Consider the following 6225-nt stretch of genomic DNA (forward strand, 5'->3'; position numbering starts at 1 on the left):
GCGGTCTCGCGGTTCAGGCGCTCAGTCCGGAACTGCGCCACTGCTACGGTCGCAGGTTCGAATCCTGCCTCGGGCATGGGTGTGTGTGATGTCCTTAGGTTAGGTTTAATTAGTTCTAAGTTCTAGGGGGCTGATGACCTAAGATGTTAAGTCCCATAGTGCTCAGAACCATTTGAACCATTTTTTCAACTACGGAGAACATCTTCCGAGGTGAGTCGACTCACCTCGGAAGATGTTCTCCGTAGTTGAGAACGAAACGTCAGGGAGAAGAATTTCTACAGATCGACCACGGCAACTTAGCCCGGAAGTGTTTACTGATGGTATACTGCTTGTCATGACACTTAACACGATTAAGTATCTAGGCGTAACGTCGCAAAGCGACATGAAATTGAACGAGCACGCCGGGTAGGTCGTGGGGAAGGCGATTGGTCGACTTTGATACATTGGGAGAATTCTAGAATCAGTAGTTCATATCTGAAGGAGAAAACTTGTATTAGGGGCATTCAGTAAGTAATGCGACACATTTTTTTCTGTAAGCAGGTTCGTTTTATTCTTGATACCAATACATCATACTATTCCCCACTCTTTTGACTGTGAAACCCTATTTTCAACGTACTCTCCCTTCAATGCGACGACCCTTATGCCATCTTACAGGGACCACTCTACAGGCTGACGTCGGAACCCACGTCATCCCGCATCAGTAATCTCCACGTACTGCTTCCCGTGGAATGCAGCCTTCATTGGCCAAAACAGACAGCAGTCGGAAGACTAGAGGTGCGGTCTGTAGAGTGGATGAGAAGGAGGAGTCCAATTAAGTTTCCTGAGTTCCTCTCAGGTGGGCAGACATGTGTGTGGTCTTGGGTTGTCATGGGGAAGGAGACATTCGTTTGCATTTTTGTGGTGGCGAATACGCTGAAGTTGTTTCTTCAGTGTCTTGAGGGGGACACAGTACACTTGAGAGTTGATAGTTGGACCATGAAAGAGGACATCAAACGAATCAGAGTCCCAGAGTGTCGTCGCCATGACTACCGGCTCTGGGTACGAATTTTATCTCCCCCTTCGGAGGAGAGGTTGTGAGGAGCCACACCATGGTTGCCATTTTGTTTCCGGTTCGAAGTGATGAACCGATTTTTTATCGCCTGTGACGACTTAGACAAAAAACTGTCACGATCAGCCTCGTAGCGTGCAAGAAACTCCGCACAGATGGTCCTTCGTTGCTCTTAGTGGTCTTCTGTTAGGCAGGAAGGACCCCAGTGGGCACAAACCTTTGAGTACCCCAACAGGTGGACGAATGTGTCACTACTACCAACAATCTTCAACAGCTGAGCAGGGAGGTGTTATATCCTGATCCATCGATCACCTCGAATGAGAGTGTCCCCACGTGCCAACATTGCAGGTGTAACAGATGTGTTCGGCCGGCCGGAACGCAGGAAATCGCACAGGTGTGCGCGACCTTGTTGCAAGGATAACACACACCTCTCCCAACGACTCACCGGGATAGGTCTCCGCAGACAATCTACAAACGACTACTAATATCTGCATGTTTGTATGAAATAAAATCGTCATAACTTCTGAACGGTTTGCGTTAGGACGTTCAAACTGCACGTTGTCCGCTGGGCATGTTGGGCATCAGTAAGCGCATGCATGTTTGGTTTAGCGACGAGGCTCACATTCATTTGGATGGGTTAGTCAATAAGCAAAACTGGCGCATTTGGGGTGAGCGGGAATCCGCATTTCGCGATCGAGAAGCCACTTCACCCTCAACGGGTGAATGTGTGGTGTGCAATGTCCAGTCACGGTATAATCGGTGCGATATTCCTTTATGGCATGGTGACTACCGAACGGCACGTGAAGGTTTTGGAAGGTTATTTCATCCCTATTACCCAAAGTGATCCTGATTTCCACAAGAAGTGGTTCTTGCAAGACGGAGCTCGAACCATCGGAGCAGGAGAATGTTTTATATTCTGGAAGATCACTTTGAGTACCACATTCTGGCTCTGGGGTACCCAGAGGCCACTGGCATAGGCTTCGATTGGCCACCGTATTCTCCTGATCTGATAGGATGCGACATCTTTTTGTGGGGTTGTGTTAAAGACAAGATGTTCAGCAATAGTCCCAGAACCATTCCCGAGCTGAAAAAAGCCATTCAGGAGGTCTTCGACAGCATCGATGCTCCGACGCTTCAGCGGGTCATGCAGAATTTCGCTATTCGTCTGCGCCACAGCCTCGCTAATTGTAGCAGGCATATCGAAGCTGAATCGGAATATCTGTAGTGAAGTTTATGTGTTCAATCAAATGTGTTCGCGCCATAGCTTGTAGTTAGTAAAATTTTGCATATAGTTCAATAAATCTCACCCTGTATGTATATATTGAACAGGAGGGGCGAAAGACTACCTTCCCTGGATTACACACTTTTTAATCCGAGCACTAGTGTCTCTAGCTTTCCGAGAGCGAAACTGATCATCATCTAACACATCCTCAATTTTCTTTTCGATTCCTCTGCATATTACAGCAACTTGGTTGCATGAGCTGTTAAGCTGACTGTGCATTAATTCTCGCTCTTGTCGGCTCTTGATGTCTTCGGAGGTACGATGGTATATAACCAGTCCCATAAATTTTACATACCAACATGAACAGCCGTTTTGTTGCTACTTTCCGCAATGATCTTAGAAATTCCGAGGAATATTATTTATTTCTCCTGTCCAATTTTATTTAAGTCGTCCAAAGCGCTTTTAAATTCTTATTGTAATACCAGATTCCCTGTCTCTTCCCAATCGATTCCTGTTTTTTCCGCTGTTATGTCATTAGATGAGTCCCCCTCTTCACAGAGGCCTTCAATGCACTATTTCCACCTAACCAACATCTCTTCCTGACTAATCTGATAAACTTCAGCCTACTCTTCATCGTTATTGCGTTGTGATCTGAGTCTATGTCTATTCCTGGGAATTTCGGAAGCTCTGCCTGACCTTGCTGTAATCTAACAGTAATCATCCTGTATCCCTCAGTCTATCCCAAATATACCCTCCCCTCTTGTAATTCTACAACAGAGTATTAGCTACTCCTAGCTGAAATTTATTGCAGAACTCAATTAGTGTTCATCCTTTCTCATTCCTTCTGCCAAGCCCATAGTCTCTCGTAACCCTTTCTTCTACTCCTTCGCCTACAACCGCATTCCAATCCCTTTCCTGAATTTCCTGTTCAATATAGTCATATATTTTATCCGTGTCTCCATCTTCTACTTGCGACGTCGGTGTTGGTTTGATGTAATTCTGATAAGACGAACTTTGTGACTGAACTGATCCCAGTAAGTCACGTTCTGCCCACCTTACTACTCACAACAAATTCTACTTCCGTTATACAATGTTGTGTTGCTTTTGACAATACCCAATACTCGTCACACAAGAAAAATTTGTCTTCTTCCCAGTTTACTTTACTGACCACCAATATATGTAGACTGAGCCTTAGCGTTCCCCTTTTTAGATTTTGTAGCTTCACTACCACATTGAAACTTCTGAGATTCCACTACCCGTTGATTATTCAATCACTTTTCATGGTCACCTCCCCCTTGCCACTCCCTTCTCGGAGATGTGAATGGGGTTCTCGTCTGGAGTCTTTTACCGACGGAGAAATCATCATGACACTTTATCAATTACAAGCCACACGTCCTGTAGCTACACATTATGTGTATTTACTGCGGTGGTTTCCATTGCCTTCTGCATCTTCATGCCGTTTATCATTGATGAATATTCGACTTTTCAGGGTTAGTTTCCTGTTCCAGGTGCAAGAGGGTGCCCTGAACCTCTGTCCGCTTCTACCCCCTCTTTGATACGGCCATTGGCTGGAAGATTTCGGCCGACATTGCTGATGACTGTTATCCAAAATTTATACAATTGCTCCATTCGAACTCAGGAACCAAGCTGTTTTGTTTACTAGTGAAAGACGTTAGCCCTAAGCCATAGGTGCAGGCAAGAGGTGCATATGACCAGACCGTGCAGAAAAATATCTATGCGTATAGATGTAGTACTACAACGTCTCGCATGCAGTTATTGCTATGCATGAAACGAACGTTTTGTTCAGCCATTGCTGTCCATGAGTAATAGTATCAGAAGATAGTCAATACATTCCGAAACCGTTTACTACCAAGTCTTGAGAAAGTGATTGTGACATAAATAATAGGTAGTTCACAGTACCTCAGCCATGGATCTGCTTCGAAGGAATGCCACTAAAAAAATATAAAAAACTGAATTTTTCTGTTCTACCAAAGCATTTTACCTTTGCAGATGATTTCATTTGGCTAAGATCGTTCTTTTTGAGAGCCTAGAACTCTTACGATTATAATTAAATATTACACATGTAGTTCCATAAAAACACGGGAGAACTGCCGGATATCAGTAACGTCCTGCCACGATATTTAGGCGCAGAGTCTTCTGGCCATCTTCAGGTGAGTGCCACTGTAGTAGTCCTGGCGAGTACGCGCTGAGCTCCGCTATTTAAAGCCGTACTGAGGTGACATTGCGCATGCGCTGCTCGGCTTGCGCGTTCAGTACGGCTCCGTGCGCTGCGCCTCGCACCCTCCACTGTGAAAGCCTGGCGTATCGATATCAGGTCGATTTTCACCTTTATGCAGATAACTACGTCGACTACGAAGTTTCTCTATATCAGGATTCCAAGCAGAGTTCAGCTGATAACCGCTATCTCGATTGATGAGAATCTCGTTGTCAGACAACCTTCAAATGGTTCAAATGGCTCTGAGCACTATGGGACTTAACTTCTGAGGTCATCAGTCCCCTAGAACTTAGAACTACTTAAACCTAACTAACCTAAAGACATCACACACATCCATGCCCAAGGCAGGATTCGAACCTGCGACCGTAGCGGTCGTGCGGTTCTAGACTGTAGCTCCTAGAACAGCTCGGCCATCCCGGCCGGCTCAGAAACCCTTACTTCCACAGATTTATTGATAATCGAGCTCCAAAAGTTTGATGTATGGGCCAATTTTTTTGTGTCGTTGTAATTCATGGAATGGTCTGTGGAAATACAAAGTTCGGCGATTGCGGACTTGGTGGATTGGAGAAGGCGAGTATGCCGTTGGTGTTCTACAACGCGTTCCTGCACAGTTCGTGTTTTTTGCGCTATATATGATTTGCCGCATTCACACGGAATTTTGTAAACACCTGATTTACGCAGGCCCAGGTCGTCTTTAACGGATCCCACCAGTGACGAAATTTTGGAACGAGGGTGAAAGATGACTCCCACTAGATACATTCGCAATTTTCTGCCTATCTGTGAAGAAACATTCCCAATAAATGGTACACAAGCAGTCGACCTGAAGGCCTCTTCGTCTTCCTTGTTCCGTCAATTGTAGGTCTGCGTCACTCTGTTCACTTGCCTACTTGAAAAGCCATTCTTCAGAAATTCTTTTTGAAGGTGTTCCAGTTCCGCTTGAAGATTGTCGGCGTCAGAGATGGTACAGGAACGGTGGATCAGGGTTTTGAGAACGCCCATTGTTTGTACTGGATGGTGGCAACTAGTAGTTTGTAGATACAGGTCTGTATGAGTGGGCTTTCGGTACACCGAGTGACCAAGTGTGCCATCACTCTTCCGTCGCAGCAAGACGTCTGAAAATGGCAGACAACCATCTTTCTCTATCTCCATTGTAAACTTTATGTTTTCATGTATAGAGTTCATGTGACGTAAAAATTCTTGGAGACGGCCCAGACCATAAGGCCACACTATAAAAGTGTCGTCAACGTATCGCCAAAATACTGTCGGTCTTAAAGTGGGAGAATCGAGTGCTCTCTCCTCAAAATCTTCCATAAAAAGATTAGCCACCAGGGGAAACAAAGGACTCCCCATGGCGGCACCGTCAGATTGTTCGTAAAATTCATTGTTAAATATAAAATATGTAGAGGAGAGAGTGTGCTCAAACAACGCTGTAATGTCTTCACCAAACATATTGCCAATGAGGTGTAGTGAGTCTACCAGAGGCACCTCTGTGAAAAGTGAAATCACATCAAGACTGACGAATAAGTCGTTACTTTGCAGTTGTAGTGACTGAAGTCGGCCGATAAAATCACCAGAATTCTTAATGTGATGTGCACACTTGCCTATCATTGGTTTGAGCAAACATGCCAAGAATTTTGCTAGGTCGTAGGTGGCTGGTCCCATGTTACTCACAATTGGACGTAATGGCACATTTTCCTTGTGGATCTTAGGCAGTCCACA

The sequence above is a fragment of the Schistocerca serialis genome, chromosome 4 (genome assembly GCF_023864345.2).
Source record: "Schistocerca serialis cubense isolate TAMUIC-IGC-003099 chromosome 4, iqSchSeri2.2, whole genome shotgun sequence".
Lineage (NCBI taxonomy): Eukaryota > Metazoa > Arthropoda > Insecta > Orthoptera > Acrididae > Schistocerca > Schistocerca serialis.